We start from the raw sequence: 21,427 nt of genomic DNA, 5'->3' as shown, positions 1-21,427 counted from the left end.
GGCTCAGCGCGCGCACTGCCCCCCATTTGTCCCGGCTAGTTGTGTTTATAGCATTAAAATAACTTGCAAGTCTTTGCAGATACTCTGGAACACGGCAGAGATCTCTCCGAAGAAGTTAAGCATCCGCATCGGCAATCCGAAAGGTTTAATACATTGCTCGGGAAGCATGCTCGGGAAGCATGCTGCTGACATAAAGGTTTAATACATTACATAGATTTATTACATAAAAGGTTTAATACATTATTACACATCACCAACATCCCCATCTAGTGTTGTGGTTTTCTTCTGCGCCGTAGCCATGGAGAATCTTCATCATTTACCAGGATGCTTGTGTCAGTTTTCACTGTGAAAGGGCGGAATTTCATGAAACTTATTATAATCTTCTGACATGTCTATCTTGTCATCCACTCCCACGATGTTTCTTTTCCCTGAAAGAACTATGTGGCGCTTTGGCTCATCGGACGATGTATTCTTTTGCTAATTTCTTTTTCTCGATTTGGTAGACATGTCCTTCACATAGAAAACCTGAGCCACATCGTTGGCTAGGACGAATGGTTCGTCCATGTACGCAAGATTGTTGAGATCCACTGTTGTCATGCCGTACTTTTCGTCTACATGTACCCCGCCTCCTCTCAGCTTGACCCATTTGCACCGAAACAAAGGGACCTTAAAAGTAGGTCCATAGTCAAGTTCCCATATCTCCTCTATGTACCCATAATATGTGTCCGTCTGCCCATTCTCGTCTGTTGCATCAAAGCGGACACCACTATTTTGGTTGGTGCTCTTTTTATCTTGGGCGATCGTGTAAAATGTATTCCCATTTATCTCGTACCCTTGGAAAGTACATATAGTCTAAGATGGTAACCTGGCCAACAAGTACAGCTGCTCTCCAACAGTGGTGTTATTCATGAGATGTGTTTGCAACCAACTACCAAAAGTTGCCATGTGTTCAAGTCTAATCCAGGAGTCAGGTTGCACCGAGTTTTTAGAGCGTACAATATTCCTGTGTTTCTCGATATACGGAGCCACCACAGTGGAATTGTGTAGAACTGTGTAGTGTGCTTGAGTGAAAGAATGCCCGTCCCTACATACCATTGCTTTCTTTCCTAGTGTGCCTTTTCTAGTAAGCCTCCCCTCATACCGAGAATCAGGTACAACAATCGGCTTAAGGCCAGGAAGAAAGTCAACACAAAACTCAATGACCTCCTCTGTTCCATAGTCCTTGGAGATGCTTCCTTCTAGCCTAGCACGGTTATGAACATATTTCTTTAAGACTCCCATGAACCTTTCGAAGGGGAACATATTGTATAGAAATACAGGACCGAGAATTCTAATCTCTTCAACTAGGTGAACTAGGAGGTGCGTCATAATATTGAAGAAGGATGGCGGGAACAACAACTCGAAGCTGACCAGACATTAGACCACATCAGTCTGTAACCCTGATAGACTTTCTGGATCGATTACCTTCTGAGAAATTGCATTGAGGAATGCACATACCTTCACAATGGCTAGTCGAACATTTTCCGGTAGAATTCCCCTCAATGCAACTGGAAGCAATTGCGTCATAAGCACGTGGCAGTCATGAGACTTTAGGTTTTGAAATTTTTTCTCTTTCATATTTACTATTCCCTTTATATTCGACGAGAAGCCAGACGGGACCTTGATACTGAAAAGGACTTCAAAAAAGATTTCCTTCTCTTCTTTGGTAAGAGCGTAGCTGGCAGGCCCTTGAAACTGCCCTAGATGCATGCCGTCTCGTCCTTTATGACGTTGCTGGTCATCCCGTGCTTCCGGTGTATCTTTTGTCTTCCCATACAAGCCCAGGAAGCCTAGAATATTCACGCAAAGATTCTTCGTCAGGTGCATCACGTCGATTGCAGAGCGGACAACCAGGACTTTCCAATAGGGTAGCTCCCAAAATATAGATTTCTTCTTCCACATGGGTGCATGTCCGTCAGCGTCATTCGGAACAGGTTGTCTGCCAGGACCATTTTCAAAGATTACATTTAAATCCTTGACCATACCAAATACATCATCACCAGTACGGTGGATAGGCTTCGAACGGGTATCTGCCTCGCCTTTGAAATGCTTGCCTTTTTTCCTTAAGGGATGCCTGTGCGGAAGAAAACGACGATTGTACGGGTACACATTCTTTCTACATTTATCCAGATATATACTTTCAGTCTCATCTAAACAGTGCATGCATGCATTGTATCCCTTGTTCGTCTATCCTGAAATGTTACTAAGAGCAGGCAAATCATTGATGGTTACGAAAACCAACGCTTGTAGGTCAAATTCCTCCTGTTTGTGCTCATCCCACACACGTACACCTGGTTTGGCCCACAACTGTAAAAGTTCATCAACTAATGGCCTTAGGTACACATCAATGTCGTTGCCGGGTTGCCTCGGGCCTTGGATGAGCACTGGCATCATAATGAACTTCCGCTTCATGCACAACCAAGGAGGAAGGTTATAGATACATAGAGTTACGGGCCAGGTGCTGTGACTGCAGCTCTGCTCCCCAAAAGGATTCATTCCATCTGTACTTAGACCAAATCTTAAGTTCCTTGCGTCATCTGCAAAGTCCTTGTACTCTCTCTCGATTTTTCTCCACTGCGATCCATCAGCGGGGTGTCTCAACATCGCGTCTTTCTTACGGTCTTCTTTGTGCCATCGCAATAACTTGGCATGCTCTTTGTTTCTGAACAAACGTTTCAACCGTGGTATTATAGGAGCATACCACATCTCCTTGGCAGGAACCCTCTTCCTGGGTGGCTCGCCCTCAACATCACCAGGGTCATCTCTTCTGATCTTATACCGCAATGCACTGCATACCGGGCATGCATCCATATTCTCGTACTTCTCACCGCGGTAGAGGATGCAGTCATTAGGGCATGCATGAATCTTCTGCACGTCTAATCCTAGAGGGCAGACAAGCTTCTTTGCTTCGTACGTACTGGCGGGCAATTCATTCTTTCTTGGAAGCAGCTACTTTATTATTATCAGTAACTTTTCAAATCCCGAGTCAGTCACACCGGTCTCTGCCTTCCATTTCAGCAATTTCAATGTGCTACCCAGCTTCTTCTGGCCATCTTCGCAATTTGGGTATAACAATTTTTTGTGGTCCTCTAACATCTTGTCGAACTGCAACCTCTCCTTTTCTATGTCGCAGTCTCGCTTTGCATCAGAAATGGCCCGACCAAGATCATCAGCGGGCTCATCTGCTGCCGGTTCTTCACCGCCTTCTTCTTCATTGTCTTCCATTGCGGTATCAGCGTATTCAGGGAACATAGATCGGTAGTTGTCATCGTTCTCTTCTTCATCGCCGTCTTCCATCATAACCCCTCTTTCTCCGTACTTGATCCAAACATTATAGCCGGACATGAATCCAGACCGAAGCAGGTGGCTCTGAATGACTTTTGAGGAAGTGTAATCCTTCTCATTCCGACAGTCAACACATGGACAACACATAAAACCATCCCTCTGCTTGTTCGCCTCGGCCACAACGAGAAATGAACGCACGCCTTCTCTGAAAGCGCTAGAGCGTCGGTCACTGTACATCCATGGATGGCTCATCTGCATCACACAACTATATATCAAACGCAATCACGATGCTAAAATTAGTACCGCGTGGTCTAAACGAGAAAATAGTTGCTAACCTTTTAGGACACTTGGAAACAAAGAGGAGAAAGCTTAAGTGTGGCTCGGGCACTTCATTTCATGTTTGTCTTGTGTGAACTCAAGTGGCATCACTCTCACAAACATTTCATCAAGCACCTCTTGTGCATATGAAGAAAAAAAAACCTAGCACAAACCTCCACCTTCCACCAAGGAAAAAAATAGAGCAGATTGGGGTGGGTGGGGGGGGGGGAAGGGGGGCTGGCTGTGTGTATATATAGGCCCTGCCCATTTGTCCCGGTTTGAGGATAAAACCGGGACTAAAGGGGGTGGCAGCAGGCTGCAAACGGACGCAGACCCTTTAGTCCCGGTTTGACCCTCAAACCGGGACAAAAGGTCCAACCAGAACCGGGACAAATGGTTGCCATACGATTCAGCTCATTCGGGCCGTTTGGTCCGGACCATTAGTCCCGGCTCTAGACACGCCCGGGACTAATGGCCCGATCCAAAGGCCCGTTTTCTACTAGTGCGTTTTCTCCAATGACCTAACATATAGTCTCCTTCCACCTCCAAGATCGGATCCATTTGCTGGTTCTGACGTTATGGCCAAGATCTACCTGCAGGCGCCCGTCCCGATGTGGACCCGCGTAGATGCCATTGATCTGCAACCCGTTGGTCCGGTGTTGCTGTTGCATCCCGTATGCGGTGGTGTCCGAGACCATGGACTGATCGAGGTGGTCGACCAGGCCTCCGCTCACGAGCAGCAACGAGGTCAAGGGGCTGCTACCATGGCCGTCGAGTCCCAGGGCTGAGGACAGGGATCCCGACCGCTAGAGCGACATCGAGGAGATCGACGACATGAAGTCGCTGAACACGCGATGAAGGAAGTCTGGATGCAGGACTCGGTGGATATTCATCTAGGAGCGCGTCTATGGATCAGGCCGGCCAACTAGGCGGCAGACTATCCTGATCCGGTCCTAATCTTCTATCGACGGTCATGATCGAGGACGATGTGGGGCTGCCAGAGAGACCCATGTGGTTTTTTGGCGGCGCCTTGCGCTGTGCGTTGATGGTCTTTGCCTGGACCGTCCGTGTGTGTGGTCAGCTCAGGATGAATGCTCCAAAAACGCCGTGGCCATCTGAGCCCATGCGGCAAGAGCGTTGTCGTCTGTGGCTGATGTGTTCGGTGGTACCAAGATCCACTTTCGCCGGCACACTTGGGTCTATCGATTTGGCAATCAGCTTTGATTACCATGGTTTGGTGGAGGTAGGTTGTCAAGGTGATTCAAAGGCCAGAGGATCTCCATGCTCATGTTGAGTGAGTCCACTTGGTGCTAGGGGTGGCATGGATCAAAAAGGATGGGGTGAACACATATGTGTGCCTAGCAATTAGCAGTTTGCAGCAGTTCTTGACAAGTGGGGGTGGCTATAGCAGACTTCTTTCTTGGCGGTACTCTTTGAGCTCCGTGTCTCAGTTTTCAGGGTAAAAACCCTAGGTTTGACCTTCGGTAGTTGTACCTGGCAATGGTGGCTCCCTAGTCATTTTCTTGTTGAAGGCATTGTCTGGAGATTGAACTTTCTCTATGGTGAAAAGCCAGGATCTGGCCTTGCTGGTTTGACCGGACGACGACGGTGTTTCTGCACCGTTACCTTCCTGGAGGCGTCGTTTTGGAGAAGCTTTTTTGGAGTCGAGGTGTCGTTACCACTGCTGGTTCTAATGCTGCTGCGAGTCTCTATTTGCTTCGGCGGGTCTTTGTTTTTTTTCGGCTGTGTGCATCCTTGATGGCTAGAGTTGCTCTAGTCATTTATGTTGTTGCAGAGGCAGGGTGTAATTGATATCTTATTGGTATTAATATATTTTCCTTCTCAGAAAAATTAACAGAAATTTTGGTTTGTTGTTTAGGACAGAGTCAGCAAATAGTCTAAAACAGGCTTGATTTGGATTGCTCGTGATGTAAACAATTCTCTCATGGTTAAGATTTTATCTTAACCGTGAAGAATATTTGAAGTACAAATAGCCCTTTCCTTTTTTTGTACAAGTATATTTGGTGCTACGAATCTTTAAACGCTGCGATAAAATGGTTGTGTGCATAGAGTGATGCACAGGCCAAGTTTATACTTCCTTTTTCGTAGAAAATCAAGAATATTTAATTTCCTGATCCTACTGCTCTACCAGCATTTCATTGGAGATTTCCGATAAAATTATACCCTTAGTATATATGTTTTGCACAACATAATCCAACACTTACAAAAAAAAAGTTATTTCTATGAATTCTCGGACTCTACCAACCGTTTAACTTTGATAATTTTTATACTAGAGTACATCTCGCCAAAATCCCACGCCAATCCATCTTTTATATGAATGCCAATTCGATATTCATACGGGCCACCCGGCCCATAGTTAGAAAAAATATGTTTAATGCTAAGTGAGAAGTACTCTGGACCGGTAGGATTTGGATTGCTCATGTTTTTTTTTATAAATGGCGCTTTATTACTTAAAAGGTTTAATCATTACATCTAGGTTCTGAATAATTAACATGCACACAGCCGCTCAAAACCAGTCTAAAACGATAAAATAAAAAAGGCGCAATACAAGTAATCCTCATAGAAACTGTAAAGACATCAAAGGTGAGGATTGCTCATGTATCCTCGTCATGGTCAGTGATAGATTTAGATTTAACATTGCAAGTGTCGTATCCATGGGAACCAGGGTACCTGGGATCCACCCGCGCGGGCCCCGCCGGCCTCAGGACCCGAGAAACATGTCAGGATGAAACCCGTCAAAGGATGCCAAGGACGCGCCAAAATTCTCTCAACCGGGCAGAATACATAAACAGTGACGTATGATAATCCCCAAGGGCATGGAATCACTGTAGCACAATTCGATAAGTATTTGAGTGTCGAACCCACGAGGAGCTGAAGGTAACTATCTATTCTCTAAAGCCATATAACCCACTTATATGGTCCTTCGTGTAATGCAATAATGTAAAATATTCAAGGTTTTAATTTGTTGATACTACTAACTAGAAATCTGTAAACTAAAACAACTAAGTGTTACAACTAGAGATGCAAGCGAGTTTATGCAAGTTTGAGTGGATGAAGGTAACTCAAGGAAGCAACCGTTCTAGGCATATGGTTGTTTCATTTGTTTTGGTTGCACAATTAGTAAAGCACACGTTTTATACCAGCTAGATGCATAAGTACTAAAGAACTCGATGATTAAAACCCCAGGCCTAGAAACTACCGCACAATGGGTTAATTAAGCAAATGTGTCTAGCATCAACACACCTAACCATCACAGCTAAGTTTTATAAAGATAATCTATTGTTTCTTTCAGAGAGGAGCCATAAATAGATGCAGCCGTTCACATGAGCAAGTACACCCCTAGTGATTGATCAAAATGCCACATACGTGAACAAGCAACGGAGTTATTAAGACATAAAGTCCAACCACCAATGTAAGTTTCATGGTCTTGATTAGTTTATTCCCTCGTTGATTAACACGTTATTAATGGTCATGCATCTAAAAAGCGGGACACGGTTTCTATCATCTCTGGCCATCCCTAACTTCTAAACACATGCAATGGTGACACCTTATGCATTCCTCCAACATATGTGTACACTCATACAACAGTACATAAGACCATCATAGAAGATAACAAACTTGTATGCAACCATAAACAAAATCTTTCACCATAGCCATGAACAAGGCACTACTCAAATCTAGACATAAAGATACAATAGATCATGGGAAAATGATTGATTGCACTCAACATCATGTTTGCCAAGAGATTACAGTAGGGATATGGATAGGATGAAGGTGGTGTTGCTATAGATGTTGATGATGACCACGCCGGAGGGGGGTGGAGCCACCCGGAGGCGATTCCGGCAGCGGTTCCCCCCTCCGATCTCCGCCGGCAGCGGACTACCGACTCTCTGTTTATGTGTTTTCGATCTCCACCTCTGTCCATCACGAGGAAGACCGCCAGGGGGTATAGATAGAGGGTTTTAGGTCAAAACACGCCCGTACGCGAAAGATTGAGGTCAATCGGACGGCCGAGGGGGGAGATGGACCCCATGGCGCGGCCTGATACCCTGGCTGTGCCATGGGCCCCCATTTGCGTCTCATTGACCTCCTGCTGGCCCACTTTAGCTCGTTGGATCCTTCTCAAAAAATTCGAAGCGTGCTCTCTAACCTTGCCCTTTTTGGAGTCCCGAAGCTCCTGAAAAGTCAAAAATACTAACAGAAGGTTTTTCTGCCAGATAGAGTTAGAACCAAAATAAAGGAAATCTTTTGAAAAATCCCCGAAATCAATGTAAATCAAGGCAATAACTCATAATATGATGCAAATATGATGAAATATAACACAATAAACTACAAAGAATATAGATGCATTTTACATGCATCAGCATCCCCAAGCTTAACCTATGCTCATCCTCGAGCATAAAGGTGATAACTAAATGGGCTTTGTAGTTTGTTGTCAATAGATGCACAATATAGAGTTCATGACAATTGCTACTCAAATTATGATAGTTCATTAATAAGTAAATAACAGCAAGAAATCATTATATGAAGTAAAAGAAAACATAAACTTCAAGTATGCATAAGAATAAAAAAATCTTGCATAATAGTAAATGAACAAGTACTATGGACAATTAAACAAACTCTTTTTGCAAGATATAATTCCTAACTTTTGGTCTTTAGAATAGAGATCTTTTTCTTAGTTTTTCTTTGACTCAGAAGGAATTAGAAAGTAAGTAGGGATTCAGCATGAGTAAAGCATCTATATTCCAAATCTTTATACTTGAGGGCATGCTTAAGATCATAGTTCATCATAGTTTTGAGTTCCATTGCCCTTATCATAGGCATCTTTAATTATTGATACAAGGTCAAAGCAATCAGTCATAAGTGTAGTATTTTGTAGATAAATTTGTTGACATGTTTCATGTCCTTGTAAGATGACTAATGGCTCCACATGTATCCTAGTTGTGCCTTCATTGCACTTGGTACTATACATGATATCATTAATAAAACTCTAATGCCTCATGCCCCTTCGTACGAGGAGCCACCCAATGTGTTTCCAACATTGGCAACTATCCATACTCCAATGATATGACAATCAGCTTTTCAAGCACATTTGCAAGATTTGAGGTTTTTAAAGACCTTTGCTGAAAACTTTCACCATGTAAGCAACAATTTTTTGTGATCCTCTAACATGCGCTCCAACTTCAACTTCTCCTTTTCACTTTTGCATTCTCTGTGTGCATCAACAATGGACCGGTGAAGATCATCAGCGGGCTCATCTGATGCCTCTTGATCTTCATCTTCCCCCGTTGCAGTATCACCATATTCAGGGAACATAGGATAGTTGTCATCATCCTCTTCTTCTTCATTGTCTTCCATCATAACCCCTCTTTCTCCGTGCTTGGTCCAACAATTATAGCTGGGCATGAAACCGGACCGAAGTAGGTGGGTGTGAAGGATTTTCGAGGAAGAGTAATCCTTCTTATTCTGACAGACACCACATGGATAACACATAAAACCATTCCGATTGTTTGCCTCAGCCACACCGATAAAATAATGCAGGCCCGTAATGAACTTGGCACAGCGTCGGTCACTGTACATCCATTGCCGGCTCATCTGTATTATATAATTAAGTATATCAAAAACCATTACACAACATCATGAATAGGATAAAGTTGCTAACCTTTTAGAACCCTTGGATAGATGGGGTGCCGCAAAATCTTGTCAAATCGTGGCAAAAAAATGAGGATGAACTCGAGCTCGACCGATGAGGAAAAAAAGAGGAGAAAGCTTAAGTGTGGCTCGCGCACTTCATATCATGTTTGTTTTGTGTGAAATCAAGTGGCATCATGCTCTTAGGCATTTCATCAAGCACCTCATGTGCATAACAAGGGATAAACAACCATGATACAGCTCGGGGAGGAAAAACAGAGGAGAAAACAGAGGAGAGGGCGGGCAGGGATGAAGATATATATAGGAAATACCTTCCAACCGGGACTAAAGATAGAATTTTACTCCCGGTTGGAGGCACCAACCGGGACTAAACTGTCTCGTGCCGGCCGCAACCCCTTTAGTCCCGGTTGGTGTCTCCAACCGGGACTAAAGGTCCCTTTTGAACCGGGACTGGAGCTGGCCATGCCCCGTGCGGCGTCCTAGCCGTTGGAACCAGGACTAATGCTCACATTAGTCCCGGGTCATAACGAGGCCGGGACTAAAGCTCTGATTCGCCCTGAACGGAAAGCCCTTTTTCTACTAGTGGCAGCATCTGTTTGAGATGCTCTAAGGAGGCGGAGCTCGTGCCCATGCTCCTAGAGTATGTGGCGAGCCGACCTCAGGTGACACACACCCGTGACGACATCCACCGACAAGCAAACAGCCATGGCCTCCTGCCGTGATGAAAGCTCTTGCTTGCCCGCATCCCCCCACTGCACCGAAGCCTATACAAACGTCTTGTCAGCTCTCGGCGATGATGTAACAGAGGGTCTCCCAGGAGGAGACATCAAAGGAGAGGTCACCAGTCACCACATGTGACAGAGCCTCCATCATAGTCGAAAAAGTGCCCGCAGAAAGCCTCTTATCTCGGGACTGTCTCCCTTTAGCTCTAGGAGGTTTCACCGCATATCCATTCTCCCTCGAAAACATCTGGGAGAGACCACTGACTAGGGCATGCTCGTCGCTCCGTGTGATCCGAGACGACGTGGCACGCGAGCCCATAGGCGACGACGGAGCTGCGGCATGCATTAGTAAAAGAACATTTTTTGCTTCTTGGCCTTGCCACAATCACTCTCCAATTGTGCCCCACACAGTCCCCACATTCCGGCACAACACATCTCATGTCTAATTTTCACTTCTGCTCCATGTCTACTTATCCGGGAGCAGGATCGCTGATTGCCACCCACATCCTCTCGTGTGCGGTGCTCGGATCGCTGGACACAATCTCATTGCCACGGATCTATAGGGAGAGGTAGGAGAGGAAAATATTAAGGGTTTTTTTATTTGTACTCTAAAATTCGATTTCTACGGAGCAAAAAGGAAATGGTATGTTTGTACGGACTGTGTCCTCTCTGGCGGAGGATGAAGATGACGACTACTCTGTCTTCTCATGGGAGGAGACCGGATGCCATTCTGAGGAAGGGTCCTCAGATTCCAGTGGCCGGAGGCAGTCGCCGGAGAAAGCTACACTGGGTGGCTTCATTGCGCGTGCGAAGGAGCTGGGGGGGCTCTGACGGGCAAAGGTTCTCATTTTGCCACGGGGAGTGGTTCCAGATTCTCGCGCCTAGGTGACGAGGGTTGGCGTCCGCGGGGGCTAGGTCGGGCGCGATCTGTCCCGTGCTCCAGCCCTCCCTCGGTGGTGCACGGCGGAGAGGCCGCGCTGCTGAGCGCCCGGTCACCGGCGACGGAGTTGGGAACAAACCAGGGAGGGGCGAGCTCGACGTTGCGGGTGGAGGAGATGGTCGTGGGCTAGGAAGAGGCTCCTAGGCCAGAACACGGTTGGCTTGCTCTGGTAGAGGTGGCATCACTTGACGAGGAGGTGGGCCTTGAGGCCCAGCGGGTGCCAGGGCCCAGCCAAAGTTCACAGCTGGGACCGACTTTGGCTGATGGCGTGGGCCTTTCCAGCTTTCCCACAGGGCTGGAGGGAGGCCCAACCATCCCGAGCCGTATTTGGCTATGGATCCCGCTGGGAACGGCTGATCCCGCCCTAGGGTTTCCTGCTAGACGAGGTGCTTGAACAAACGTCTCAACCATCTCACGAAATATTTAGAAGATAACAATTATTACTCCATTTTTCTCCTAGATTTTTTTTCCAGTTAGCCATTCCTACTTGCTACCGTTTGAATCTGCGTGTGACTGCAAGTGATCTACTTTGTCCAGAATTCCTCGGAACCTTCAAGTGATCCACTTTGTCTAGAATTTCTTGGAAATGCAAGTGATATCTGCCCTCTGTGCCAACTCAGGGAATTCACAAGTCTCTGGATTCGGTTGCAGGAAGTCACACTTTCGGCACAGAAGGATCACATCGAGTGGAAAATCACGGACTCCGGAACATACATCTCAACTTTGGCCTATAAAGTAGAATTCCAGGGATTGATTTCCGGAATTTATTTTGCTAAGCTCTGGAAAGCAAAAGTGCAACCAAGATGCAAGTTTTTATGTGGCTATGGCTAAGGGAGCGCCGCCTCATTGATGATCTGCTGCAGCAGAAAGGTTTGGGCCATGGTGATTGGACTGGGGTACAGCTTTTAAACATCCAACCGAACAAATTAAGCAGCCCAACAGATTGGTGGATGTTCATGGCCGCTAATCGCACGAAGGGTGAACTAATGGTTGCTATAAATGGGGTATGATACATTTGGAAGCAAAAATGCAGGTGAATTTTTCAGCAAGTGGCGTTGCCATCTCAGATCTCAGATCCACGAGCTGATCAAAGATGGCCTTTTGATTTTAGGAGCCTATATGTTGGATTGGAGCCAGCAAGATCTAGAGATAGGCGTGTAGCCTGACGAAGGCGATAAGTTTGTTTGCTACCAGCCTTTCTTTTCTTCTATTTTCTTAGTATAGTATATGTAATTCCAGTATCCACATTTTATCTTTTAGCTATAGTATTGTAGGTCGAACTAATCTTCTTCACTACATGAATATTGATATTTATGTATTGCTATGAATTCCCGCAGCAACGCGCGGGGTACTATCTAGTTATATAAATACCGGTATATTTTGTTCGGTAAAACTTTTCTCGGTGGTAACCGAAATAAACGGTTTTCGGCGAGATTTCGGAGATCTTGGCCGAGAAAAAAAAAACTTGGCCGTGGGTCGCCCCATCACATTACCTTTGGTGGTTTGGTGAATGGCGCTTGTCGCGCGCAGATGTCGAAACGAATATTTTTCCGGCCACCATCTTATAATCGTATTCTAGCTTATCGTCCTGGGTCACATGATTTATCAATCAATTTTGTGCGTCGATGGACGATTCTAAACATGCGTGCGTAGCTAGCTCGGTAGCTGCCCAAAATTGACGACCTAAACAACTCAACCAATCAAATGGAATAATTGGTATTGCCGCCCGGAGATGTCACACCAATCTGACTCAGCGTTTTGGTACTATCGCGAAAGGTAAGCACAACTTGTGCATTTCTTTCCAGATACCACTGGTCTGCACTAACCAACAAATATAAAAGCACTAGTTAATTAGAACTAGCACGGCGAAATGCGAGGGCGATGTCCCAATATGTCTAGAATCTTTTTATGGTTCTATAGGAATTTATATTATGTGACTAGACTTAACATGGTTCTATAGTCACCACAAATATTATTCTAAATAAAAATCACTTGTTTGAAAGACATCCTTAATCATCTATAATTTGTGGCAGAATAATTGATGTTGCCACAAAAAAGAGTGTATCATTGATTATATGTGTCTTTTGTACATGATGATATGAGATAATACATAGAACTATGTGTTTATTGCAAGCGAGGATGTAGTTTTTATTTCATGGTGCTTCAGTGTGCGTTTAGATCTTATAATCGCCAATTTTAATAGATCTAGAGTCAACAAAACCTATATGTTGATGAGTAAATAATAATTTCTCGCCTGATGAAGTTTATATAGTTACTAAGATCAATTAGTCATGGTACATTTAATGAAGATACATCATATTAATAATAAAATTATGCTATGCGCAATTAATTAGACATGTTAATCCACGTTTGTTGATAGTAAGGTTCAAGAGATCAATAGGTTTTAGCTACCATGACTTGACCTTTCTAATCAACTAATATAACTTTTGTCTCCCAAAAAGGAAGATGCTAGCAGAATCGAGAAATATAGGCCCATCTATTTGCTCAATGTTAGTTTTAAAATTTTCACGAAGGTCGGAACTAATAGAGCAACGGTGGTTGCTCATAAAGTTATTAGACCTACGCAGTCTGCCTTTGTTCCAGGGAGGAACATACTCGAAGGGGTAGTGGTCCTTCATGAGACCATCCATGAAATTCACAGGAAGAAAATAGATGGAGTTGTTTTTAAGATTGACTTCGAAAAGGCGTATGATAAGGTCAAATGGTCGTTTTTGCAGCAGGCCTTGCGAATGAAAGGGTTCCCGCCAAAGTGGTGTGAATGGGTTGCATACTTTGTTCAGGGAGGGAGTGTTGGCATTAGAGTAAACGGCGATATTGGACATTATTTTCAGACTTTAAAGGGACTTCGGCAGGGGGATCCTTTGTCCCCTATTTTGTTTAATATAGTCGCTGATATGTTGGCCGTTCTTATAGCTAGGGCTAAAGAGGCCAGCCAGATCGGAGGGTTGGTACCCCACCTAGTAGATGGTGGGATATCGATCCTTCAACATGCAGATGACACAATTCTTTTCATGGAACATGATTTAGCAAAAGCCGTGAATATGAAGTTAATTCTTTGTTTCTTCGAACAGCTATCCGGTTTAAAGATAAATTTTCACAAGAGCGAAATTTTCTGTTTTGGTAAGGCTAAAGTAGAGAATGACTATCAAACAATTTTTGGTTGTGAGATAGGGTCTTTGCCTTTTAAATATCTCGGCATACCCATCTATTATCGGAGGTTGCTGAATAAAGAATGGAAGCCAGTCGAGGACCGCTTTGAGAAGAAGTTGGCGTCTTGGCTAGGGAAGATGCTCTCATATGGAGACCGTCTTGTTTTCATTAATTATGTTCTAACAAGCCTTCCAATGTTCCTGCTGTCTTTCTTTGAGATACCCAAAGGGGTACGCAAAAGACTAGATTTTTATAGGTCTCGCTTTTTTTTGGCAAAGTGATGACTTAAAAAAGAAATATAGGTTTACTAAATGTAACATTATTTGTAGACCGAAAGACCAAGGGGGTCTAGGTATCGAGGTACTTGATATAAAGAATAGATGTTTACTTACCAAATGGTTATTTAAACTTCTCTCTGAAAAAGGTGTGTGGCAGGAGCTGCTGCATAATAAGTACCTTCGGAATAAAACGCTCTCTCAAGTGCAAGCAAAACCCACTGATTCTCCTTTTTGGAAAGGGATTATGGGGGTTAAAGATGACTTCTTTGATCGAGGTTCTTTTGTCGTAGGAGACGGGAATAATACTCACTTTTGGGAGGATGTCTAGCTGGGGGATATACCTCTATCTGAACAATATCCATCTCTTTATAACATTACTAGACACAAAGATGTCTTAGTCGCGGATGTCTTGTCTTATGCGCCTTAGAGTATAGGATTCACACGTGCACTTACACATGAAAAATGGGAGACTTGGATAAGTTTAGTGCGTAGGCTGATAGATGTATCTCTTAATGATGAACCAGATAAGTTCAAATGGCGCCTGACCACATCGGGGATTTTTTCGGTGAAGTCTATGTATGCTGAATATTTGAATGGGCATACGGTGTTCCTGAAAAAATACATTTGGAGGATAAAGATACCACTGGAGATTAAGATTTTCATGTGGTTCTTATTTAAAAAGGTGCTATTAACCAAAGATAACCTTGCTAAAAGACATTGGAATGGATGCACAGATTGTGTGTTCTGTGGATCTAAGGAGACAATTGATCATTTGTTTATTTCTTGTCCATTCTCTCGTCTTGTTTGGAGGGTAGTCCACTTCACCTATAATATCCCACCTCCCGCTAATGTTACTAATTTGTTTGGTAATTGGCTAAATGGGATTGATAAGAAAACTAAGGCTCGCATTCGAGTAGAAGTATGTGCTTTAGTTTGGGTGATTTGGAACTGCCGCAATGATGTTGTTTTTAACAGGGTTGCAAAACCAAATTTTCTGCAGGTTATTCACAGGTTTGCTTCATCAATCCACATGTGGTCTTACCTTCTCCCTGCAGATCAGCGGGGGCCTGTAGATACTGGGTGCAATCAGCTGATGGCAGTTGTACGGGCTATCTTTAGCCAGAGTGGTTGGTTGCATACTAAACGACTACAAGATGCATATAAGAGCTTTGTTTATCTTGTTTCGTTGGTTGATTTTTGTATCCACTTTATGTGATCCATGAGTTGTAAAACCTGATATTTGATACTTAATACTGGATCCTATGAAATAAAGCAAAGCCGTGTGCATCATTTTGAAGCAGAGGCTAGGGGCTAAGCTCCCATTTTGAAAAATATAACTTTTGTCTAAGAGATAAATATTTTTGTCTACCATGACTTGACCTTTCTAATCAACTAATATAACTTTTAATGTCTCACTAATTGATTGTTCTTGGGCACCACCTTTCAAGCCCACAAGTCTGACTCTAGTCTTACAGAATCGGGCCGGGGAAGGATGCGACATCAAAGAAAGATAAAGAAGCCAATAATATCCTGCATAACTTAAAAGTATGCTTAGATGTGACTTAACTATTTGTATGATTTATTTTCCCCCAAGCTTCTTGTCACTCCACTTGCTCCCTTGAACTATTTCTTAATGGTTTGCTTCGCATATCCTAAACATTGATTCGTGCTAACACACAGACATTAGGATTTTTCTCACATTAACCAAAGCATTGGTTGAGGATCACCTAGTTCGATCAAATGTAGGAACCATAATGAGGCTTCAACGACCATTTGTCGTCCGGCATTCGTCTTCCTTTCCAGAGACAAAAGCTGAGAGGCGAATCATGAACTCAGTATCGCCAAAGAGCCAAAATGGTTCTAGCTGAATCTTTCTCCGGGTGGTTCTAATTGAACAGGTCCAACTGAGCCAATTACCTTCTTAGATGTCTTTATGATATGTATAGGGTATAGGCATAGTAAGCGTGTCACTCAACACTATTTCTGGTTTTTGAGTTTAGTAAACCAATTGCATAGTTGAGAGAAGATTCTGTACGGGTTCTTTTTATTGGAAAAGTGGACCATATAAATAGTTTAGTTGGATTGTCGAAGGACATTTCTCTAAATATTTTTAACAATGGTCAGAGAATAAGACAAAGACTCATGCTATGATATATACCGAGGTGCATGACAACATGATAAATAAGATAAGGGTGTCCTGCAGATCTTCCCAAAGGCTGAATTCAAGAGAGAGAAAAACAATCCCTTTGTTCCATAACAGATAATGCTTAGATTTTGCACACTCTGGTGGTCAACTTTGAATATTAATGACCGTTAGTCGTTGTATGTATATTTAAGAAAATAACTGAAAATATTTATTGTAACTCTATTTTTCACAATGAACCTAATATAGAAACTTTACCAAATAAACAAAGATAGGAGTAGTTTATTATAAATTAGCAGTAACAAATATTGAAGTTTGACTCCACACGCTTCCAAGGAATTAATGTATTTTGAAATGAAAGTGTTCACGAATCAAGATCCATGCATATCTAATATAAAATCAAACTATTTCTTACTCATGGCCGAAAATTGAAAGCTATCTAATCTTGAATAAGATAGTAATTGTTCACTGGTGGAAAAAGGGCCAATAGTCACGGTTCGGAACGTCCATTAATACCGGTTGTGCAACCGGTATTAAACATGCGGGACTAAAGCCCCCCCCCCCCCCCCCTTTAGTCGCGGTTGGTTACGAACCGCGACTAAAGGCCCGTCCACGTGGGCGCCAGGCGACGGTCGGGGCGGAGGACCTTTAGTCGCGGTTCTCCTGGCCAACCGCGACAAAAGGCCGCCGCAGGTTTAGGGTTTTAGCCCCCCCCCCCCCTAAACCTGGTTTCTTTTTAATTTGTATTGTTTTATTTCTTTTATGTTTTATTTTAATTTTGAAGGAGTTTCACATATTCTACGGTACTACATACATGCATATGAATGTACAATTTCAAACAAATTTGAAATTAGAACCAAAGAGAATTCAAGAGGAATATACAATATATATTCAATATCGGATGACCAGCATATACAATTTTGAACAAGTTTCCATACATAATTTACTGCATCAGAAGTTCTACGTCCTCTACATAGTGTTCTCCTTTAGGATCGATGACTTCCCTCACGAACCATCCAGCTAGTTCCTCTTGAAGTGGTCGGAAGCGAGCTTCTGGACTAAGCATCTTCCGGAGGTTATTCCTCTTGACATTGTTATCACACGGAACCCGCTCAGAGGTGTATCTCCGGATCATCTCACAAACATAGTATCCACATAGATTGGTACCCGGTGGCTGAATATCCCCAGTCCCAGTCATTGACCTTTTAAATTGTAGCTCTTTTTTGAATTCACCGACCTTTTCGGGAACCCTCTTCCTGGGTTTCTCGCCCTCAACATCGTCACCAGGGTCATCGCCTCTGATCTTATAACGCAATGCAGTGCATACCGGGCATTCATTCAAATTCTCGTATTCACCGCGGTAGAGGATGCAGTCGTTGATGCATGCATGTATCTTCAGAACCTCTAAACCTAGAGGGCAGACAACCTTCTTTGCTTCGTACGTACTGGCGGGCAACTCGTTATTCTTTGGAAACATATTCTTCAACATTTTCAGCAAGTTTTCAAATCCTGAGTCAGCTACACCTTCCTGTGCCTTCCATTTCAGCAAATCCAGTGTGCATCCCAGCTTTTTCAGACCATTATCGCATCCGGGGTACAGCGACTTTTTGTGATCCTCTAACATGCGATCCAAATTCTCCCTCTCCTTTTCAGTTTCGCAGCTTCTCCGTGCATCAGCAATGGTCCGACCAAGATCATCAACGGGCTCATCACGTGCCTCTTCTTCACCTTCCCCTTCACCTTCCCCTTCACCTTCCCCTTCACCTTCCCCACCTTCAGCATCCTCCATGAAAGTATCACCGAAATGATCAAGATAGTTGTCATCGATGAAATCATCCCCTTCTTCATCTTCTTCCATTATAACCCCTCTTTCTCCATGCTTGGTCCAACAATTATAGCTTGGCATGAAACCCTGCCGAAGCAGGTGCATGTGAACATCTCTTGAGGAAGAGTAACCCTTCTGATTCTTACAGGCAACACATGGACAGATAACAAAACCCCCCTGCTTGTTCGCATTAGCCACTACGAGGAAATCTTTCAAACCCGTAGTGAACTCGCCGGAGAGTCGGTTACCGTACATCCATTGCCGATTCATCTGCATTATTATAATATAAAATATATAATTAACCATCATGCATTTGTTAAACTAATTAACTAACTACAAACAATAGAAATCAAACAATGAACTACACACATATGCATATTTTATCAATGACACATGAAAGGTTCAAGTTGCTAACCGCGATCGAGGAGGAAAAAATAAATGAGGAAGCTCAAGTGTGGCTCTGACACTTCATATCATGTTTGTTTCATGCTCTTGGGGCATTTCATCAAACACCTTGTGTGCATAAGAGAAACCAAAAGCAAACCTAACACCCCCTTGTGAAGTTTGTGAAGAGAATGGCTCCAAATGGCTAAGTGCTGGCTGCTGGATGGGTATATATAGGGGAGGGGCTTTAGTCGCGGTTGGCCTGGCAAACCGTGACTAAAGGTGCCCAAAGGCCTTTAGTCGACTAAAGCCCCTCACGTGCACCAGCTGGCCAGCGAGCGCCCTGGGCCCAGGCCTTTGGTCGCGAACCGCGACTAAAGGTCCCATTAGTCACGGTTCGAAATATTTGGGGACTAATGGGGCTGGATGGAAGGCCCTTTTTCCACCAGTGGTTCAAACTCTCATCTGTACGCTTCCACACTCCAGAATCCTATATACAAAAACACAATATATCATACAAAGTGCTCATGCTACCCGAAGTTCAGAGAAACATGTATAATAAGAATTACTGAACAGAATATTTAACGAAATCTAAAAAGAGGAATATGTCCTATAAAAGATGCAACTATAAAAAAGCTGGGAAAGCCAATCTGATCAGAAGTAAAAAAAAAGCTCTCTAGATTTATCTGAGCCATGCTATAATCTATAGTGAATTAGTGATTGCATCTTTTATAGGAAAATTGAAAGCTATCTAAAAAGAGTAATTCCTAGCTTAAATGCGTAACGACCGAGACATCTCAACTTTTTGCGGTTGCTGGAGTGAACCTAGCTAAGCTGCAATCTTTCAGTTTATAAGGCAATGCATGAAGTTTATAAGGCAATGCATGAAGTTTAAGAAAAACTTTGACCACTAATTACGTCAACAAAATATGAGATATACCATAAAATTTATATCATTGGATTCATATTTAAAAGAAGTTTTCAAAGATATAATTTTTGTGGTATATAATTCATATTTTGTTAACCAACTTAATGGTTAAAGTTTTTCTTAAACTACGTATAAACTGAACCGGGCGGAGTAGCTTACGATTGGCCTAAGGTGATTTCACCATTGCATGTAGGCTGAAACGTTTTCCAAGCGGAAGCCTGCCAAAGTGCCGATTGATTTGCCTCCACGCGAGTGCCAATGGCTCAATTAGATGATCGCCATTCAGTTTTGTCGGCAGCAAGACGGCGACGGAAATCACGTGTTATGATTAGCATCAAGAAAGGACATCAACTTTCTCCGTCGACTCGAAAGCACGCTTGGCCGCTATCATAGATCGGTACTATCTAACTTTTGCCTACTCTCTTGGCTGATTTCCTCAGGGAGCGGATCGACGCCTGTCGCATATCCGCATGTAGTACTTCCTCTGTGGCTGATCTGCTCTAGCGGCGGCCGGTAGCAAATACATAGCGCTAGGGCAAAGCCATCCTGGATATGACGCACATAAGGAATTGAAAGATATCAATCTAACCGTTCAATGGTCAAACAATGACACTTACATGATTATACATCTATTAATCTTTCATTAAATCCCAACCACAAATAGTATATCTAACTGTCAAGATAATTCAGATGATGTGAATTAACGTGGTGTCTCTATTTTAGACAATCGTATTTGCTTTTAGTATATAATAGAAGATAGTATATCTAACTGTCAAGATAATTCAGATGATGTGGATTAACATGATGTCTCTATTTTAGACTACCGTATTTGCTTTTAGTATATAATAGATAGAATAGATAGATAGATAAATTATTCCGAGCAGCTCTTTCTCCAGATCCGGCCAAAATCTACTTTCAGACCTTTGCTAGAACTCCGATCGTGGAAAGATGCTTCAAAGCCAATATAGTCTATATATACATGCAAGAGACATCAGCAAGGAAGAGCTCCAGGAAAAATATGTTGGAACTAATCTTGTTAGTTATTGTTTGATTCTAGTTCATGCATGTATTGGATCCAAGATAGCACATAGGCTGCGGCAAGTACACACATGCGTAATGCAAGCTGATGTGTTAGTGTTAATTAGCTGGCTACATGCAGGGTGTATTGCGCTTGGCCTGGTCATGTGGCCCTTGAGGAGATGCCATGTAAATGCCAAAACGCGTGCGTGTGTGTAGCTAGTGGAGAGTAAAATGTGGATCAAGTAGTTGTGGCCTTGACCATGCCAAGGCAGAGGTGTGTTAAGTTGAGGTGATTGTTAGAGGTGTGAGTCTGGCTATTTAAGCTATTGTAATCAGCTCAGTTTGTTAAGTTGAACAAGAGGAAAAGGCAGAGGTGTGTTGCCACAAAACTCTGCGTGTTCTTCTTCTAGCTAGTGTTTGTGCGAGAGATAAGAGAGGAGCTGCATGTGGCAGCTCTAACATTTGGTATCAGAGCCTCGTGCGTAGAGGTTGGTTGGTGAAAGTTCGTCGTCGTCGCGCTGCGTCATGAGTGACGGCGCACCACCGACAGCATGGAGGTGATGGCCATGGCATGGAGGCCATTGCCATGAGGAGTTCGTCTTCCATGTCCGAGACGTCGACAAGGTGCGTCATCGGCGGTAACATGAAGGCAAGTCACTGGCGAGCTGCGGCACCGGTGGCGAACATGGAGGCGAGTCACC

The 21,427-nt window shown here is 43.5% G+C and overlaps 1 pseudogene; it reads right to left on the bottom strand.

The window, feature by feature from the left end:
* Positions 1-266: 266 nt before the first annotated feature.
* On the bottom strand, positions 267-21,359 carry LOC139832754 (uncharacterized; annotated as a pseudogene).
* Between the last annotated feature and the right edge of the window lie 68 nt (positions 21,360-21,427).

This window comes from Lolium perenne, chromosome 6, assembly GCF_019359855.2.
Source record: "Lolium perenne isolate Kyuss_39 chromosome 6, Kyuss_2.0, whole genome shotgun sequence".
In the NCBI taxonomy this organism is placed as follows: Eukaryota; Viridiplantae; Streptophyta; class Magnoliopsida; order Poales; family Poaceae; genus Lolium; species Lolium perenne.
Note: the sequence above shows the minus strand (reverse complement) of the source record. Positions and strands in the feature narration are given on the sequence as shown.